The sequence below is a fragment of the Rhineura floridana genome, chromosome 16, assembly GCF_030035675.1.
Source record: "Rhineura floridana isolate rRhiFlo1 chromosome 16, rRhiFlo1.hap2, whole genome shotgun sequence".
Lineage (NCBI taxonomy): Eukaryota > Metazoa > Chordata > Lepidosauria > Squamata > Rhineuridae > Rhineura > Rhineura floridana.
Genome location: NC_084495.1, coordinates 3793564 through 3815659, shown reverse-complemented (window position 1 = coordinate 3815659; position 22096 = coordinate 3793564).

Here is a 22096-nt window from a genome sequence, read left to right as displayed (position 1 = left end):
CTCCCCCATTCTCAGGCCAAAAATTGCTGCTTGACTGCCATGTCCAGTGACACATTGTTGACAATTTCTTCTCCTCTGTTGCTTGACTTTTCAATAGCCTGTCCTGAAAGCAAAGCAGGTATTCTTTTTGTGGCATGTGCTGTGTAAAGGGTTAAAGGAGACTGAAAGCAACCATTGCCCCTCCTATGACTCTGGGGGGGGATTGGGGGGACTTATGGGGGGTGTGTGTGCACGCATGCGTGTGTTTCAGCCTCTACCAGTTCAGTTCTGTGTTAGCCAATTGGTCCTATTTATCTCCTGTTTAATAAAGCAGCTGTTCTACTGGAGTCTGCTGTGGTGCACGGGCAATAAGCATGGGCAAGAAATTTGACTGGGTTTGCATTTCAGGTCAAATCTATCAAATTCGCACTTTCCAAAACGATATGAGAACCAAAACACATCCATCCTTTGAAATTCGCACTTATTCAAATTTTCAGTGCAGTTTGATTACAAAAATGCATATGTTAGGAGAAACTGTACATAAAAATGAATGGATGAATGAGAATAACATACTTAATTGCATTATATGATGAGAAATGGCTTGCATAAATGTGTACATTAGTCAAAACTGCCTACAGACATGTGTTTGTTAGGAGAAATTCACACTAAAATTCACACTGGAGAGTTTTCATGAGGTTTTTTTTAAAGAAAAAATTGCAGATTGCTGCAGACATGTGGAGAACTGAATTTAAGATTGGAAAAATGAGAAACTGACAGAACCGATACTGACAGATCTTCCCATCCCTAATGGGCCAAGGACGGCGTGCAGCTGTGGGGGTAGATGCATGAGGAAGGCCCCAATTGAAAGAATATTACACTTTTTGTTATGCCTAGAAAACACAGGGGGGGGGGTACAGCCTATTAGAACTGGCTCAAAATGATTCTGCACATGTTGCTACCTGCATATGCGCGAGAGATTATGAGATCCACCCACTCAGAGATTTTACTTCTAGATTTTGCTTTGTACAAAGTATTGTGCTTGCTCTCACACAATTTTAACAAGCCATTTCCTGAAAGGCTAAAAGGATAAAATTGGGAGAGGTCCCAGAAAATATGTGATAGACAGGGACAACAAGAGCAAATGTCAGCCTCATTTGTGGTGTGCTTGGGGCAATTTCAAGGAGTGTCCCTTAACTCTGACTTCTGATATGAGTCAGTGTGAGGAAGTGCAAGCACAGCATGGGCCCTCTTTGTGTGCCAAATTTAGGGATGGAGGAGAAATTTTATTCAGTTCTGATTTAAAGCTGAATATATCAAAGTCATACTTTCTGAAACAATATGAGAACCGAAAAACAGCTATCTGTCGAAATTGACACTTATCTGAATTTTGCAATGCAGTTCGCCAACCCATGAATCTTTACAAAAATGCATATATTAGGGGACAATGTGCATAAAAATGAATATATTCATGAAAATAACATACAAAAGTGCATTATATTAGGATAAATTGCTTGCAAAAATGTGAACATTCATCAAACCTGCATACAAAAATATTAGCATTGGGTAGGGATGGATGAGAATTTCAGTTCAGTTCACATTTCAACCTGAATCTATCAAATTTGTACTTTCTGAAACAATATGAGAACCAAAACACAACCATCCTGCAAAATCCTCACTTATTCAAATTTTGCAATGCAGTTCGCCAACCAAATAATGTTTACAAACAATTATATGTTAGGGGAAATTGTGCATAAAAATGACTATATGAGTGAGAATAATATGCAAAAATGCATTATATGATGAGAAATGGCTTGCAAAAATGTGTACGTTAGTCTGCCTGCAAAAATATGTTTAATAGGAGAAATTCACACTAAAATGCTGGAGAATTGTTATGAGGATTTTTTTTAAAAAAATGCAAGTTGCTAAAGAAATGTAGAACACTGAATTTAAGAATGGAAGAATGAGAATCTGAGAGAAGAGAAATGGGTATTTCCTTCCATCCTGCCTAGCCAAGTGTGGAGAAGTGAGGCGCGTTTGGGCACGTGGCAGGAGTTCCCTGCATAATGACTTTCCATGCTTGCTTATATTTTGTTTCCAGGCACAAAGTGTTGATGTAAGTTTGGCCTGAACCTCAAGAATGCTGAAACAGCTATCATGGAGAGATTCAGTACGGAAGATGTGTCAGCTTAGCAGATTGTGTGGATCAAGGCCCTTAGCTCGGTCTTTCTCCTGCCCTGTTTATCTTAGTGCCGTAGACCCACCTATTGTTCACTGACTGATTACAGCCTAGTTGGCTGCTAGGAATTTTTTTAGTAAACTTGTTGAGAAATCCAGGCAGTCTTGGCCTCAGAAGCCTAAGGCTAAGTTGCTGTGCAAGGAAGCTGGTAGCTTTTAAATTTCCAGGCTGCCATCTCTGCCTTCCTTTCTGACCTGCCCATCTGTTTCCCTGCCCGGTTACCCATTTGGAGAGCTGGAACTGTATCCAGCAGACCTGACACCTTCAGGGGATACTTCTCTTCTTGGCTTCCTTTCCTGACAGGCATATTGAGTCTCTTCTCTCTTGCGGCAGATTGGGAAGGGCAGGAGAATGAGCTCTGCCACCTGCCCCTGCCCTGCTGCCAGAATAAATACCCCCTCCTGCTGCTGCCATGTTGCTTGAATCCCTGCCACCAGCACCTGTTCCATGACCAGGCTAGCACCGAGCTGGAAGATGAAGCACCACAGCCACCCCACTCAAGTGCCAGCACCCAAGAAGTATCAGGCTGCTGGCTCTGTGGTGAAGTGGCAGGTTTGCCTGTCTTAGGTGCCAAAATGGTTTGGGCTGGCCCTGTTTGCTGAGGTGACACTGCTGAACTTCTGGAGCGTCTACGGAATTGCCTTGCACTTCATTCCTGAATGAGCTCTGCCTCAGGGCTCTAGCGATGTCTCTCATTAGCACTTGTCTGTCTCGTGATTATTGCAACCATGTGAGAAGGGTGGTGAGTGTGGATTCTTTAAGCAGGGAAATCTGCCTTCTAGGGATGCTAAGCGTGGGACTAGATATTATGAGAGACATGGGCTGCTGCCAAAGAGAGCATCCCTATGTTGAGGTCTTGCTTTGTCCCCAAAACATATTGCAGCATTGTGTGCCCATATTGTGCCTTCACACCATCATTTATGGGCTTATCCACACAGGAGCCTAACTTCATACTATAGAAGCTGCTTTTACCATCACAATAGCTTTTCAAGGTCCACACTTCTTGTTCAGTGGTAGCTTCCAATCTTCTGTTTTCCTTTCACATAAGTAGGCATTCTTCTGGAAAGGTTTACTGTTTCCTTGTGGCCCTGCCCCCAATTGTACATGGTTACTCCCTCCAGAGTATCAATATTGCTAATGGAGAAGGGGAAGGGTTTTTTTGTCAGTGTCATTGTTTCTTGTCAATTGCACCCCTCTCCGGGCTGGGACAGCTGTTGGTGTGCAATTGACATGAAACTATATGAAACTGACTAGAATGGAGGTGAGTGAAAGGCAAGGTAGGCAGGGTGGCAGAGAGGGAGGGAGCGGGTGATGAGGCATAATCAAATAAAAACAATCAAAGCAAAGTGCCTACACAGAGGAGTGCAGTGAAACTGAGAGTTTTTCCTTTCCTTTTTGCATTATAATTGGATTGGGTTGATACGGATTTAGAGGAGAAAACTGTGCTTTAGCTTCTGCTTGCCTGCAACGTCATGTGAACCATGCCAATTACAAAGGGATGCAAGTAGCACCAGACATACCCTAAATCTCCATGTAGATGAGCCCTCTTTCACATTGTTGGTGCCACCCACCGCTGGGAGCAACATCTATCTTGGCTCCAGAAGGAACCCTTTTCCTGACTTCGTATCATTGGCAAGGGAATGCACATTGTTTGTGAAGTTATGGCATGGGTCATGTGATGCAACACACTTGGGGAGGGGAGCACAAGGTTTTCAGTGGCAACCCTGCATCATTCATCCTGTGGAGTATCATCGTTCATAATGTGGAAATTATCAGAGAGACACAGGAGGGAAATCAGGTGAAGAATAAAAACACACAGAGGAAAATGAAAACAGAAGGACAAGAGTTACCTCTCCATAAAAAGGGGCTCCCTCCTCCACCACAGCAGCCTTTCCTCACCCAGGAAAGGGCAGAACAGAGAACAAGGCTCCCTGTGCCCCCGAATATTCAGTTAGGAAGGTCTCTGTCATAAGCAAGGGAAGCAGAATCTGTCTTGGCCTTCCGTGGCTCTAGCGATTAATTGAACAAGGAGTGGCTGCTGCACGTGTTTCAAATGAACTCCCCTCGTAAGGTGACTTTGCAGATCACATGTACGTGATTGGCAATTAAAGATACCTTTTTCAGTTTTGGGGAGAGGGGGTGACTTCCACTTTCTCTGCTAGCATCTCACATTGCTTTTTTGCATTTCCTTTTCTGCTGTAGGTATTTCTTAATAGAGCCTATTGGAGTTCTGATGCAAACCATTTCTTTCAAAAGAAGGGATGGAGGCAGGCTATGTGCCTGTGTGTATGGATCTCTCTCTCTCTCTCTCTCTCTCTCTCACACACACACACACACACACAGAGAGAGAGAGAGAGAGAGAGAGAGAGAGAGAGAGAGAGAGAGAGAGAGAGAGAGAGAGGATCTGCCCATTTAATCATTTATGAGGTGGGCGGAAGAAGAGCAAAATCCATATGGTAAATCCATTTTCCAAAGCTGCTGCATGAACAGGAAATGACCTCTTAATGCTGTGCACCTGTTTTTCTCAAAGTAATATCCTGGGAGGGACTTCAGCGTGTAAAGACTTCAGCTGCCAGTTAGGGCCAACTGTCCTTTAAGTCGTCCTTAGACCTTTTCTCAAAGCCTTGTGGACTCTGCTCAGTCTTGACCCCAGTTACTTCACTTCTGGACCCATTTGCATCTCTTTCAACCATAGGCAGGTGGATCTTTCTTTTCTTTCTAGAGAAGCTGCTTTTCTATCATGTTAAAAGATGTTGGTTTGGCAGCTCTGAGAATCAGGATTGAGTTACATTCAGGGTTGGGGAAGAAATCCAGTTCTCATTTAAATACAGATCTACCTAATCTGCACTCTCTGAAACAATATGGAAATTGAAGCACATCCTTTGAAATTTGCACATCTCCTCCGAGTTTTGCAATGCAGATCTTTATCCAAGTAATGGGTACAAAATATGTATACTAGAGTACAATGTGCTTAATGTGTGAAAATAACATACAAAAATGCATTATATTAGTGGAAATTGCTTTGCAAAACTGTATTTTGGGAGAAATTCACACTAAAATGCTAATGAATTTGTGTGTGTGTGTGTGCTATGTGCCTTCAAGTCGATTACAACTTATGGCAACCCTATGAATCAGCAACCTCCAATAGCATCTGTCATGAACCACCCTGATCAGATCTTGTAGGTTCAGGTCTGTGGCTTCCATTATGCAATCAATCCATCTCTTGTTTGGTCTTCCTCTTTTTCTACCCCCTTCTGTTTTCCCCAGCATTATTGTCTTTTCTATTGAATCCTGTCTTCTCATTATGTGTCCAAAGTATGGCAACCTCAGTTTCGTCATTTTAGCTTCTAGTGACAGTTCTGGTTTAGGTTGATCTAACACCCAATTATTTATCTTTTTTGCAGTCCATGGTATGCGCAAAGCTGTCCTCCTACACCACATTTCAAATGAGTTGATTTTTCTCTTATCTGCTTTTTTCACTGTCCAACTGTCACATCCATACATAGAGATCAGGAATGCCATGGTCTGAATGATCCTGACTTTGGTATTCAGTGATACATCTTTGCATCTGAGGATCTTTTCAAGTTCTCTCATAGCTGCCCTCCTCAGTCCTAGCCTTCTTCTGATTTCTTGACTATTGTCTCCATTTTGGTTAATGAGTGTGTATTGATCATCCTTGACAAGTTCAATATTCTCATTGTTGACTTTAATGTTACATAAGTCTTCTGTTGTCATTACTTTAGTCTTTTTGACGTTCAGCTGTAGTCCTGCTTTTGTGCTTTCCTCTTTAACTTTCATCAGCATTCGTTTCAAATCATTACTAGTTTCTTCTAGTAATGTGGTATTGTCTGCATATCTTAAATTATTGATATTTCTCACTTCAGTTTTCACACCCCCTTCATCTTGGTCCAGTCCTGCTTTCCATATGATATGTTCTGCATACAGATTAAATAAATAGGGTGATAAAATACACCTGTCTCACAAGTGCAAATTTCGAAGGATGGATGTGTCCTTATATTGCTTTGGAAAACACAAATTTGATAAATTTGGGTTTAAATATGAACTGAATCAAATTTCTCCCCTTCCCCAAACATAATACAGCATTATCTATGAAACATTGAACATTATATATGAAATGCAATTTGCAATCAGCTTAATGTTGTTAGAATTCCACACGTTTATTAGTACTAGAAACTCACCCTCCACAATTTTCCTTGGATTTGCCACAGTTAAGGAAAGTTATTCATGCAGTGCTCTGCTTCTCAAAGCCATGACTGAAATGATCATTGTATTGGTGAGTCCAGCCACCAAAAGGCCCAGATGTGTAGCTGCACAGCTATGAAATTATTTTTACAGAGCATTTTGCATCTATGAAATTTTATTTGACTCCCACTAGTTTCTGAATATGCACAGACCTACAGCATGACTCCTCCTCCTCTATGCATCCTTGGCTCTGAAGAAATTTCAAATGAATCTTGTAGATCTATGAAACCTGAACTGGTACATCACTAATTCAGGCTGTCTGTTTGAGACATTCTCTGACAAACATTTTGGTGACCCAGTCTTGTTATCTTCCTAAATCAAAAATGTAAACATTTAGGTTTAGGGCTGCGTGGATTGGATTTGAAAATGAGTTATGGTAGACGCTCAGCAAGGAGCCTGAGTTTGGCTTGGCAGTCTCCCCCCTTGCCTGGAACCTGCTTTTCAAGATTAAATATGATACCCGGAGATACGTCCAAGATGTCAATTACTCCAAATCTCTTAGGTTTGCAATTACAGAATGCAAGTCATGTTCAGCATTTTATGAAACTGCTTTTTTTGGCAAGGCCCATCTTTCTCTTATTGTAAAAAATAACTTTCAAATCAAAGCATTAAATCAAGGCAAATTCACTCGAAATGGGCTTTTGGCTGAGCTTGGGCTGCAAGTGATTCCAAAGCTGAAAATGGAGCAGGGCTCCAGGATGCTGGAGGTGGTTAAGCAGTCTGCCTGTTTTCTGTTTATTGGGAATGAGAACGCAGAGTGACAAATCAGGGTGAAAGAATATGGAATGTGGTCGCAAAGATCTAATCTCACCAAGGCAGAATTAGATCCCACAATCGCTTTATAATAAAAGTTGTGATGGTAACCACACTCGAGGAAACATCTCTCCCACCCCAACAGAGCTTTCCAAAAATGCTGTCATGCCTTGAGTTTTAGCATGTTCAACCAGCTGCACAGCAGATCTGCTCTTTTCAGGCACTTCCAAGTTTTCCTGCCAAAGATACCTTTGACCATCTTCTTTCTTCCTTCGCATGTGGGATTGAGACTCTGGGAGCATCATGGCTCTCTGCCTGTTTACTGCTGTCTGCTGACAAGAGAAGGGATTGTCTGTGCCCTCCTCAGTTCATTTGGGATGCACCACATATCTGCTTAAGTGTTTCCGATTTGGATTTCCATCATCTTGCTCAGAACCAGAACCACATGAATGTAACTCAAATGCAAAACTGCCATATTTGGAGCTTTTCAAGCTAGACAAAAATGTAAGTAAAAGTGCACTCTTATTCAGGTCTACTCAGAAGTAAGTCCCATTGTGTTCATTGGGGTATCCTCTCTAGGAAGCATATTTAGAACATACATAGCCTATATTATACAGCCACGAGAGTGGCTGTATACTGTAGCCAGCATGGATTTTTCACATTCCACAATGTTAAATTGAAAATTCCCCCATGCCATTCTGATGCTTCCCATAAGCTCATTTCAAAACAAAACCTTACAAAACTTATAGTCCTGAACTCAGAAATGTTTGCTTAACAATCCTCTAAATGTTCATGGCAATACACAAAACAGTCAGAGAGAATAGAGAGTGTAAAAAGAAAGAGAGAAAAGACCCCTTTTGGACTTTTTTCTGTCAGATTTCTCATAATCTGTTGAAATTCATTAAAAATCAGCCATGTTCACAGAGTATCTGTAATCCTATTACTGACCTTGGCCCATACTCTGACCTTCAGCTTCTGCAGTTTAAGTTTTAAAAAAATACCTGGATGATTTTTAATTAATTTAAGAAATTTTACATTGAAATCAATGATAAGGCCAGGCATGCTCAGTAAGAACCAACTGTCGGTGTTCTAAAAGCCAGACTCACAGCTGCTGGGCTTGGCTAATCAGGGGGCACACCCACACCAGACTTTGATTTCACGTGAGACAGTCATGGCTTCTCCCAAATAATCCTGGGAAGTGTAGTTCGTGAAGGGTGCTGAGAGGAGACTCCTATTCCCCTGACAGACCCCCAGTGGCGAGACTGGTTTAACAGTCAGCAGCTCTGATTGACTCTGTGAAGGGGAACAGGCCATCTCCTAGCAACTCTCAGCACTCTTCACTAACTACACTTCCCAGGTATTGTTGACAGAAGCCATGACTGTGTAAAGTGAAATAAAGGTCTGGTGTGCATGTGGCTAGGGACAGCATTGGTTTAAATTTGGGTGGAAGGCTATATGTGCCTGCTGTAGAATTAAAAGGTGGAGGAAAGCCTGAAAAAGAACAATACTGTTCCCAGTGTTTTCCTTTTGGAAAGGAAAGGGGCATCCTCTGTGGCTAGTGCCCAAGCACCCAAACTCTTCCCCTCCCCCTCCCTCCCTTGCCCTCCCTTCCTGCCCTCCTCCTCCCCCCGCTCCTCCCCCATGTCAGTTTCACCCAGTGGTGTGCTGGAGCCAGCTTGTATGGGCTCGCGAGAGCCGATTGTTAAAGTTTTGAGAATTTTGCAAGCCGGTTGTTAACAGAGGGAGCAGGGGAAGTCTTCTGCTCCTCTGATTGGTGGATGAAAGACATGTGCCAGAAGCATGGGCTTCTGGGCAGAGCTTAGAAAAGTTACTTGTTTGAACTGCAACTCCCATCAGCACAATCCAGTGGCCATGCTGGCTGGGGCTGATGGGAGTTGTAGTTCAAAAAAGTAACTTTTCCAAGCACTGCTTCTGGGCAGCGTTGCTCTTCCCTCGTGCTCTGCGTTAGGAGGCACGAAGAAGCAAGTGGAGAGAGAGGGGGGAAATGATACCACGGTGGAGGGAGAAAGCCAGAGGAGAAGGCAGCTGCAGAAGGGAAGTAAAGAGCTGTGGAGGTGAGTAAATATGTTTCTGTAAATATGTGAACTACAGCAACACTTGCCAATGCTAAAAAAAAAAGCTCCAAAAACAATTGTGGAATATTGGCACTGACTGTTCTGCAGAATAGTTTCCAATGGACATAGTTTGCACAAGATAAAACAGTGGAAGGTGAAATATATTCTAGCAAAATTCTAGGTGTGCTCTATGTTTTTAATTGACCATGCCCACCTTTCCTTAAGTGGAGTAGTTTAAGCATAGCAGACTGAAAACAAGTTTGTTTTTTCCAACAGCTAGAGTCATTGCTGAAGTTGCAACATATTGTAATCAGTCTGATTTTACATCAAACTGCAGTTTCAAATTCAACTGTTAATGCACCCAGAATAGAAATAGAACATAACCTCCAATATAAAACACAAAAGGCTGTCTTCACCATCATATGACATTGACCAATAAAAAGACTTGGAAATTAATGAAAATAAACTTGACACAGATTTTTAGGATGAATAATGAGAGAAATATAATTTTCTAGGTTAGATTCTCTGTAGAAACATTAGTAACACAGGAAAGAAGCAAAGTAAGAAGAACACCAACAAACATACAAAAATATAATTCTCTATCTTTGGAGATGGCAGGTGTTGCCACCACTCACCACTTAGTGAATAAAAGTATGAATGGTGTAGAGAGGAGGACATTTTTCTCCTTCTCTGGGTAAACAGTAAATTCAGGACTGACAAAAAGAAATACAACTTTATTCATTCAACAGGGAGAGGTTTTTGGATGCTTGAGTCAGATCGCACCTTAACGGCTTCGCAAGCTGGATCAGGGTTCGAGTGCCCCAGCATGCTACATTTTGCAGTTCAAAATAAAGAGACCATTAGATTTTTAAACAAAACAAAACCAAGCTGACCAGGGAAAGTCCTGAGCTCAGGTGGGAAGAGAGCAGGTGAAGAGGGGAGGGGTGGGGGTCATTCATGTGCCATACAGGCTGAGGGTTAATCCAGGTGAATAATTTTCCAAGGGAGCTGCAATCACAGCAATTTGGGGGAAGAGATTTGTTCTTCACGTGGTCGTCATTTTCTTCCAAGTCCTGGCTACATGGCGTCCTTCCCAATCACTCTGCCTTTGCCTAACAAACTATTAGAAATCAATACTTTGACTGCTTTGTTTTCATTCTGCTTTTCTTTCTTCCATTTGGTTCTTCATTTGCAAACTTGCAGGAGAGCTCCACAAGAGGGTCTTTCCACTCTCCCTCTCCTTCAGTTATGAGGATCTTTGAGTGGTTTATTTGTCCCTTTTTATTCAAATCCCTTTCTGTTTTCCAGCAAATGACACCTTCTTTTATTTCTGTTTCATTATGACTGTTTTCTCTTACTTTCTTAGAATCACCCCATACACAAACTGCATTTTTTTGCTTTTCCTTGATTTCCAATTGCTTTTAGTTTAATTACTTCGTCCTTCTCTCTTCAGTTTTAGGCGACCTGTGATCTCCTTATTTTTATGAAAAAACTTCTTCACTCCCCTCTCTATTATTATTATTTGATATGTATCCCGCCCTTCCTCCCAGCAGGAGCCCAGGGCAGCAAACAGGATCACGGAAAACACTCTAAAACATCGTAAAAACAGACCTTAAAATACATTAAAACAAAACAACGTTAAAAACATTTTTTTAAAAAGCTTTAAAAACATCTTTTTAAAAAGGCTTAAAACATATTATTAAAAAACATATTAACAAGCAATTCTAAGGCAAACGCAGACTGGGATAGGTCTCAAAAAGCTTGTTGAAAGAGGAAAGTCTTCAAAAGGTGCTGAAAAGTTAGCAGAGTTGGCGCCTGCCTAATATTCAAGGGGAGGGAATTCCACAGGGTAGGTGCCACCACACTAAAGGTCCGCTTCCTATAATGTGCAAAACAGACTTCCTGATAAGATGGTATCTGCAGGAGGCCCTCACCTGCAGAGCTCAGTGATCGACTGGGTAAGATGGTCTTTCAGGTATCCTGGTCCCGAGCTGTATAGGGCTTTGTGCACCAAAACTAGAACCTTGAACTTGGCCCGGTAGCAAATGGGCAGCCAGTGCAATTCTTTCAGCAGCGGGGTGACATGTTGGCGATACCCTGCCCTAGTGATCAGTCTCGCCGCTGCATTTTGCATCAGCTGCAGCTTCCGGACCACCCTCAAGGGCAGCTTCACATAGAGCGTATTACAGTAATCCAGCCTGGAGGTTACCAGTGCGAGGACAACAGTGGTCAGGCTATCCTGGTCTAGAAACAACTGCAGGTGTCTTACCAGCCAAAGTTGGTAAAAGGCACTCGTAGCCACGGAGGTCACCTGGGCCTCTAGCGACAAAGATGGATCCAGGAGCATCCCCAGACTACAGACCTGCTCTTTCAGAGGGAGTACAACCCCATCCAAAGCAGGCAACTGACCAATTATCCAAACTTGGGAACCACCAACCCACAGTGCCTCCATCTTGCTAGGATTCAAACTCAGTTTATTGGCCCTCATCCAGCCCACCACCGAGTCCAGGCAGCAGGCCAGGGTTTGCATGGCCTCTCCTGATTCAGATGTTTCAGAGAAATAGAGCTGGGTATCATCAGCATACTGCTGACACCTCACCCCAAATCTCCTGATGACTGTTCCCAAGGGTTTCGTATAGATGTTAAACAGCGTGGGGGACAAGATGGTACCCTGTGGCACCCCACAGCACAACTGCCAGGGGGGCGAAAGACAGTCCCTGGAGATAGGATCGGAAACACTGTAAAACTGTACCTCCAATACCCAGCTCACCAAGTTGGCCCAGAAGAATATCATGGTCAATGGTATCAAAAGCTGCTGAGAGATCAAGTAAGAATAACAGGGTTGCACTCTCCCTGTCCTTCTCCCAATAAAAGTCATCCATCAGTGCAACCAAGGCCGATTCAGTCCCGTAACCAGGCCTGAACCCAGACTGGGATGGGTCAAGATAATCTGTTTCATCCAAGAGTGCTTGCAATTGCTGCACCACAACCTTCTCAATCACCTTCCCTAACAATGGGGTATTTGCAACCGGTCAGTAGTTGTCACAAACCAATGGGTCCAGGGTGGGATTTTTCAGGAGTGGTCAGATCACCTTCTCTTTCAAGGTGGCTGAAACCACTCCCTCCCACAATGATGCATTGACCACACCCTGGATCCACTCACTCAAACCCCCTTGGCAAGCTTTAATAAGCCAAGAAGGGCAAGGGTCGAGAGGACAAGTTGCTGGCGGCATCATCGCAAGCACCTTGTCCACGTCATCAGGTTGCATCAACTGAAACCATTCCCTAGAAGATGCAACAGACGTTGCACTGGACACCTCATTGGGGACTACAGTAGATGTGGAGGGGGCATCAAGACTGCTACAGAGTCGAGCAACTTGCAAAGTGCCTTGCAAACAATTCACAGTGGGCCTCTGAAGGGTCTAAAACTCCATTTCCTGGAGTTGATGTCAACAGACCCCTGACAATACGGAAAAGCTCCACTGGACGGCTACTTGAGGATGCGATGGAGGCAGAGAAGTGGGCCTTCTTCGCCACCCTCAATGCCACACAGTAGGCACAGTTATGATGTTTTACTTGTGCCTGATCAGCCTCACAGCACGTCTTTTGCCACTTTTGCGCTCTAGCTGTTGTCCAGCCTGTTTCATTGCCCTTAGCTCACTGGTGTACCAAGGTGCAAGCCGGGCTCCACAATGCCAGAGAGGGCGCTTGGGGGCAACTGTGTCAAGAGCCCAATGCACCTCGCTGTTCCAAAGCGTGCACACACTCAGATAAGACTCCTTTTATTTTATATTTTGTCTCTTAAGCGCCTTGTCGCATGGCTCATGGCCAGGCCAGCTATGTGTGTTACAGCAGGGTCTCTCTCATATCACCAGTTTCCAGGCAAAACTTGGCTCTCTCTAGCTGCAGGACACTCTCCTGTATTTCTGAAAGCTGGTGGCTTCATCCCCTCAGAAGGGGCAACCATGCCTACAGACCTCATTCATTTCTGGCAGAAAATAAAAAAAGGCTAGAGACATGAAAAAACAAAACTCTGAAATGTAAAGGTTTCCTGCACAAAATCCCCTGGACGGATCTGCTTGCAATTTGGCAGACTTAATCCACTCTGAAGGGGATCATTTGCATGCTGATTTTATCCACTCATGTGAAAAGGGGGAAAAATAGCAACTTTCAAATTCCATATTAGAGTCAGTGGGGAAAAAACAGAGCTTTGGATTTGACAGATCTTATTCAGACCCCAACAAAGTCAAATGCGGAAGACATAGAATGGATCCAGAACAGATGGAGTTTCTTCCATATACAACAGAGTCAAAGCAAATCTTGTGGCCAGTGCATGCCCCCCTCCCGCCCCACAGATTAATTTATGGAAGGAATAGCCACAAGATGCAATGGAGTGCTGGTCCTAAGCACAGAATTAGACCCATTCTGCTACTAATGTGTTTATTTATACATTTGCAGGTTTTCTCTATTAAAATCTTACACTTTCTTTGTGCTGTTTATTTGGTAAGTTTATAATTTGCTTTGTGATGAGAGTCATCAAACTGGCTAATAATAATTATACAAACAGATATGCCAAGAACCACATGCTCAAAAAGCAGAAGCAGCAGCAGAGGAGAAGGCACCAGCACCAGCGCATTGGAGGTTCCTTCCCATGGGAAAGTTGCTCTATGCTGTCTCTGTGGGGAGACAGGAAGGCAGGAGGCAGCCCTCAAGCAGGCCCTGTTCTTGTCTTTACCCAATCATTGGCTGAGTGAGTCATAGGATCATAGAATACTAGAGTTGGAAGGGGCCTATAACGCCATTGAGTCCAAGCTTAATGCAGGAATTCAAATTAAAGCATATCTGACAGGTGGTTGTCCAGCTGCCTCTTGAATGTCTCCAGTGGAGCCCACCACCTCCCGAGGTCATTGGTTCCATTGTTGTATCGCTCTAACAGGAAGTTTTTTCTAATGTTAAGCCAAAATCTGGCTTCCTGTAACTTGAGCCCATTATTCCTTGTCCTGCACTCTGGGATGACCGAGAAGAGTTCTGGCCTTTCTCTGTGTGACGACTTTTCAAGTACTTGAAGAGTGGTACCCTATTTCCCCTCAGTCTTCTCTTCAGGCTAAACATGCCCAATTCTGTCAGTCTCTCCTCATAAGGCTTCGTTTCTTGTCCCCTAACCATCCTCATTACCCTCCTCTGTGGTGCCCAGAATTGGACACAGTACTCAAGATGAGGCCTAACCTGTGCCAAATAGAGGGGAACTAGTACTTCATGTGATTTGTTAATGCAGCCTAAAAAAGCTTTTGCCTTTTTTACAGCCACATCATACTGTTGGCTCATATTCAAATTGTGATCAACAACAATCCCCAGATCTTTCTCACACGTAGTATTGCTCAGCCAAGTATCCCTCATCTTATGTGCATTTGCTCCTTTTTCCTAGGTGTAGTACTGTGTACTTATCCCTGTTAAATTTGAATTTTGTCTCTCTCTTCCAGAGTATTAGCTATTCCTCCCAATTTTGTATCATCTGCAAATTTGACAAGTGTTCCCTACACCTCCTCATTGAAGTCATTATTAAAAATGTTGAAAAGCGCTGGGCTCACGACTGAGCTCTGTGGTAACCCGCTCATTTCCACCCCCCAGTTTGAGAAGGAACCATTGATAAACACTCTTTGAGTACGATTCTTTAGCCAACTGTCTGATAGCTCTTCCATCCAGCCCATATTCAGCTAGTTTGCTAATCAGAATATCATGGGGCACTTTGTCAAAAGCTTTTCTGAAGTCAACCTATATTATGTCCACAGCATTCCCACAGTCTACCAGGGAAACTACCCAATCAAAAAAACTGAGATAAGAGTAGTCTGGCGAGATTTGTTCTAGATAAATCCATGTTGCCTTCTAGTAATTACTGCATTGTTTTCAAGGTGCTTAAAGATTGACCCCTTTTTAATCTGCTCCACAATTTTTCTAGGGATTGATGTCACGCTGACTGGTCTGTAGTTCCCAGTACCTCCTTTTTGCTTTTTTGAAGGTAGGAACAACATTGGCCCTCCTCCAGTCATCTGGCACTTCGCCCATCCTCCATGATTTCACAAAGATAATAGACAGTGGTTCTGAGAGTTCTTCAGCCAGTTCCTTCAATACGCTAGGATGCATTTCATCGGGCCCTGGAGATTTGAACTCGTTCAAAGTGATTAGGTATTCCTTGACCATTTGTCTATCAATCTCAGTCTGCAATCTTGCCCCTTGAATTTCACATTTGCCAGGAAGGTCATAGACCCTTTTTGTGGGAAGACTTCTGCATTTTCTTTGTCATCTGTTATCATTTTGCCATCCTCATTGAGTAGCTATGCCACCATTTCTTTTCTCTGTTTCTTACTGTGGATGTACCTGAAGAGAGTTCTTATGATGCTTTTGGCATCTCTTGCCAACCTCAGATCATTCCCAGCTTTAGCCTTTCTGACACCATCCCTGTAATTCTGTGCTACCTTTCTGTACTTTTCCTTTGTGGCCTGGCTTTCTTTCCACTTCCTGTATGTGTCCTTTTTTGTTGTTTTCATGTAATCTCTAAGCTGTTTGTTTGCAATTTTGCCTTTAGAATTTCCTCTTGTAGAAATTCCCATCCATCTTGGACTCCTTTTCTCATTAGGGTCACTTGTCATGCAACCTTATCATTGTTCTGAGTTTCTTAAAATCGGCTTTCCTAAAGTTCAGGGTACGCATAAAACTATTCTCAGCTTTTGCTTCCTTCAACTTCAAGAACTCAAGTATGGTGTGGTCACTTTCCCCAAGAGTTCCCATAACTGCCACTTCATCCATTATGTGCTTATCCACATGGGAGCCTAACTTTGTACTAAAGAAGCTGCTTTTACCATCTCAATGGCTTTTCAAGGTCCATACTTCTTGCTCAATGGTAGCTTCCAGTCCTCTGTTTTCCTTTCACACAAGTAGGCATTACTCTGGAAAGGTTTAGTATCGCTGTTTCCTTGTGGTCCCACACCCAATTTTACATGTTTATTCCCTCCAGCGTATAGATATTGCTAATGGAGAAGGGGGAGGGTTGTTTTGTCATTTTCATTATTTCTTGTCATTGGGGTGCAATTGACACAAAACTATATGAAACTGACTAGAGAGGGATGAGCGAAAGGCAAAGTAGGCAGCGGTTGTGGTGGCAGAGAGAGAGAGGGAGTGGGTGATGTAGCATAAGAGAGACCACCCACTAAACAAAAGCAAAGCAAAGCACCTACACGGAGGAGCGCAGCACGCCTGAGACGGTTTTTCCTTTCCTTTTCGCATTGTAATTGGATTGAGTTGATACAGATTTAGATGGGAAAATTGCGCTTTAGCTTCTGCTTGCCTGCAACGTCATGTGAACCACGCAAATTACAAAGGGATGCAAGTAGCACGAGACACACACTAAATCTCCATGTGGATGAGCCCTGTCATCTCTATTGGTTAAAATCAAGTCAAGGATAGCTGATCCTCTAGTTCCTTCCTCCATTTTCTGTAGGAAAAAGCTATCAGCTTTTTTTTTTATTTCCCAGTATCAATCAACCTTCTTTATTCATTCAACCATTAGTCTTAGCAGACTAGTTATTTCTGCAAAACACACACACACACAGGGCTTCAACCCTGCTTGCTTTGCTCATCAACCCCATCATTGGCACCCCCAAACACTCCAACCCACAGCACCCCAAACACAGAGAGACATCCCAAGCACCCCAAACACACACACACACATGCACCTAGGCAACACCCAAAATGCCCCCGGCACTTCCCGCTATCCTGTTTAGGCAGCTTACCAGCCTCTTGTTTTTCCAGGCTATGGCTGCCACTCCCCCACCTCAACCACTTACCTTCCTCCCATGTTGTCACTGCTGTCCGCTCACACATCTCCAAGTCGCTTGACCTCCCTGCCTTTTTGCTTGGCCACCCCCACTGCTCGCTCACCCTGGTGCTCTCTTGCCCGCCTCCACCTGCTAGCTCACCTGACACCCCCACTGCCCTCTCACCACCCGCCTGCCACTGTCTGCTCGACTGCCCTCCACTTGCCTGCTCCCACCACTTGCCATCCTTGCTTCCCTCACTCCCTTGCCTTGCTTGCCTAATGTCCTGCCACCCTGCCCCACCTCCATGCGTGATGGTGTGAAGGCCTATAAAATTATTAGATAGATAGACCAACCTCCAGCATGTCGATGTTGCCTCTGCTCAGGATAGACTAAATGGTAATGTCAGATCTGAAGACATTTAGGAGTTCCCAGGTTTTCCACAGAAAGCTGTTTGTTTGTTAGTTTGTTTATTACATTTTTACCCGGCCTTTCTTTTTCATGATTGAAACCCAAGGTGGCTTCCATATGGTTCTCAGGCCGTCTCCCATCCAGGCATTGACCAGACCTGACCCTGCTTAGCTTCAGCAGGGAGCTGGCCTCGTGTGCCTTCTCTCTCTCTCTCTCTCTCTCTCTCCTTCCCCCTCCTCAGTTTGTAAATGGCTGAAGGAAACCCACAAGTCATGGTATCAGCCAGACTCCCCCCTTTATTCCCTCCAGCCCTGCCTGCCACAGGAGTCTGTGGCTGCTGGGCGATCCGCATCTGGTCCTGATTTGTGGACAATGGAGGAAACCATCCCCTCTGCACACATACAATCCACGACAACTTGACAGCTTGCCCAGGAATTCAGACAGGATAGTTACTGCCCAAAAGGCATTGATATTGTCAGAGGCATCTTTAAAAGGAAAAACCAAACAGAAGAGAAAAGAGAAAGGGGGGAGGGGGAGCTAGACATATTTCACTTTTGTTGTGTTGACACTTGATTCTTTCAGCTGACTCAACAAAGCCTCAGCCGTAGCCTGTCCTGGGAATGGGAGGAAGAGAGTGTGATTGGGATGGTGCTCATTGGGGCTGAGTTGTGAACTCCTCTGGGCGTGTCTCAGGGACTGGGTGTGTCTTGGGGGTCAGAATTGGGGCTGTTTCCTCTGAGGTACATTGGAGGGGTAAAGCTGTTCCTCCCTCCACACTTGGGGTGTACTTCACAGTAATGATACTTTAAAAAGAACAGCAACTCTATGGAGATTGTTTGTCATAATTTTGATAGCTAATTAGGGTGACCAGCAGGCTGGATATATCTTGGCACAAGAGAAATCAAAAGCCACTGGAGGTGTGGTTGATGGGGGATTTATGTGAAAAATAGCAAGGTGCAAAGGAGCAGAGATGCTATGTGGGGGTGCATGAGTTGTGGGGAGACCAGTAGCCGTGCCATACCCTCCCCCCCACGCACAAGCCATGGAACACAGCTCCATGTTGGGTCTCCGATGTCCTCCTCCTCCTCCTCCTCCTCCTCCTGTTCCTTTCTGGAAAGAACGTAAAAGTGGAGGGTAGGAAGAGCAAAAGAGGGAAAGCAGAGACACTTGGGATATTGCACGGCTCACACTTTCTCAGAAGGTTTCATGTGCGCATATCTGGCCATAAACCCATCTTTGATGTGTTCAGTCGTGTAATGTGAGAATGAGTTTGAAATGATGGCGATGTCAGTTATCTGCAGAGCAGAGGAGTTCAGCTGCTGGAGACATGGTTCAGTCAGAGATGGAGGACCACCTTGCACTCTCCTCTAGACAAGCCCAGAGGGCCACGGTTGTGATGCAACTTGCAAGGCACTTTCGACAGAAGAGCATGGCATGTTGGCAATGATTGAAGCCACGCTCTGTGACTTCATTGGTAAATCCCTGAATCTCTGCATATAGCAAATGAAGCAACACATCCACACACATTGCATGTTTTTATACAATAGGTGGCAGGCATCAGAATGAGCCCTCAATGGACTCTGGCAGAGGCGCTTAGACAGGCAGGTGGGAGGGACACAACCAGCTGCTGGGCATTCATGGGCTCAGTGTGATCTGTAGGTTGCAAACTGTCAGCCATTAAGATGGGCGTTGACTCAGTATGCTGTCCACTGGGATAAAGCAATACCATTCAGAACAGATTCAAACATATTCACAATGCACACTGATGACTCAAACTGAACCTGGTCAGCCTTCTACACCTTCCATGCTGCTCCACAGTTGTGTGTGTGCATATGCGCCTTTAAACATTTAGACCACCTCCCCTTTGAGCATAGTAGAGCTGTGGTCTAATTCAGGGCAAGTTATACCATCTTAAAACAAGCTTATTTGAATCAGACCCTGGGGATTAATTAGACAAACAGCACTCTTGTAATGTGCCTGCTATAAATCTACAAATGAGATGCTATTCAGGATTGCCTTTATGGTAGCCAAGCCTCTGGAGATTTAATTGGGCAATTAAAGGGTGCAGTAGAATCCTCTTCTACTAACCAGAGATATTAACACCATTTTTATTCATTTCTAAGTAGTGGGAGTAGGTGGGATTTTAATTATCCCCAGCACTGCTTGATATACTATTTCCCCCCTTTTTCTTTCCTCCAAAGAAAGTGGTGGTGTAAATGTATGTGCAAATGCTGCAACTCTAAACGCTCTTGCTAGGGAGTCAGTGCCGGTGAACTCAGTGGGACCTACTTCTGAGGAAACATGCCAAAGACTGCTTCGCAATGAGCGCAGTAGGCAAAATCTCAGGGATGGCATCAGAGATGGGTAAACTGAGGCATCTGGAGGAGCTCCTCAGAGTGCCTCGTGAAGTAGCGTGTGTGCCCTCGTGCACACTTGCGCATGTGCCCCACTGTGTCTGGAAGTGGGGGCAGAGGAAGACTTGAGCGGCTTCCACTTCCCACAGCCACAGGATCCGGGCTAAAGTCAGAGCAGAGGCTGCTGTAGAGGCCAGGCTCACCTTGCCTCTCGCAGTCGCCAGCAGTGCAGGATCCCTTCATGATAGTCACAACCATGCCCCTCCCATCCTTTTGCTTTGTTTTGCTGCTGGTTGTGAACGAAATCCTTGTTAATGCCTTCTTCCACAACAACAGACATCTCTAGGAGCCAATCAGAATGTTCACGGGTTTCCCTATTTATTTATTTATTTATTTATTTATTAAATTTATATACCGCCCTATAGCCGAAGCTCCCTGGGCGGTTCACAACAGACAATATCAAAATACAATAAAACACATATTTAAAACAATTCAAACAACATTAAAAATGGGCTTCCTTAAAAATTTTTAAATTTAAAACGTTTATAACACATATTAAACACATATTAAAACACTTATTAAAATGCCTGGGAGAAGAGGAAGGTTTTAACCTGGTGCCGAAAAGATAGTAATGTTGGTGCCAGGCGTACCTCATCAGGAAGACTATTCCACAATTCGGGGGCCACCACTGAGAAGGCCCTTTTTCTTGTTGCCACCCTCCAAGCTTCCCTTTGAGTAGGCACCCGGAGGAGGGTCTTCGATGTTGAGCATAGTGTATGGGTAGGTTCATATCGGGAGATGTGTTCCACCAGATATTGTGGTCCCGTGCCGTGTAAGGCTTTATAGGTCCCTAGAGGGTGGGGTGGCGGCAGACACCCCCCCACTTTGGCGGGAACGACATTCTGCTTCTTAACCAATTCCTTATCCACAAGAGGACCTCTCCTCTTATTCCATGACGGCTAAGCTTCCTCAGAAGTCTTTGGTGAGGTACCTTGTCAAACGCTTTTTGAAAGTCATTTCCCAACCATGCTGCTGACGTGCATTGTTTAGGATGGCTAGCCTGTGGGCAGACGTACGCAAACACACAGTTAACCACAATTGTGGTTGCACTGGTGGATGCATGGCCAATTATTGAAACTTTACATGTTTTTGTTTCTATATCACAAACACATTAGCGCTACAATGATTGCTAAGTGGTCACTATGGTCCTCATTTACATGTTCTCACGGGACACTTCAGAGCTCAGGGTATATCTGTGAAAGCCTGCAATTCAAACGGTCATTTTATTTCCATTTGTTTTTTGAGCCAACCAAGCAGCTAGATCAGACAGTTTGCTGCTTGTATTTCGGGGGCAGAAACAGTGTAAACGGGCATTATATGTTAACATGGCTGAAAATCAATTGTCCAATGCTGTAAAAAAGGGTCGTGGAGTTTCATGGAGGCACAGGGAGATTTTGGATCTCCTAGATATCTGGGGCAAATCAAAGGTCCAAGAGAGTCTAAAGTCCTCCCACAGAAACATCGAAACTTTTGACGAAATTACATGTGACATGTGCAGGCGAGGACACAAGCGTACTGCCACGGAGTGCAGAAACAAGACTCTGTGTGGAGAGTACTGTAAAGTCATCGCGCACAACCACAAGTCTGGAAACAGCAGAGTAACCTGCCCCTCCTACAAGCAACTGAACAACATCATGCACGGGGATGCTAGCATAACCCCAAAACGAATTGCACACAGTATGCCTCCTTTGCAGGGAGCAGAAAAAGGAAATCCATCGGGAACAGTGGCAAAGGAAAGGAGACCACTGCTCTAACTTGCCCATGGCGCGTGTTTAAATCGTGTCGGTTTGGATACTGTTGATGTGGAAGAGTACCTAGGACAATCGGATGTGCAAGGCAGGTGGTGGACTATGGGATGGTTTTTTAAAGAATAACCTTTGCAGTTCGTTCATGTTAGTGATGTGGCCAGTTTTTCCCCTCAAACTTAATCAAAGGAAAGAAATACTATAATGAAGTGTGCATTTGTGGGAAATAATGCTTCAGTTGCGGCACCACTAGAGAAGAGAAGTTTCTGTTTTTTAATTGTCGACCCTTCAATAATTTTTTACTTGGGAAGGGAAATGGCGGCGAGCACATGGTGTCCATAAACGCTTCTCTGCGCAGCAATGATTTTTTATCTACTCATTGCTCTGATGTACACTTACCGTCCTTCAC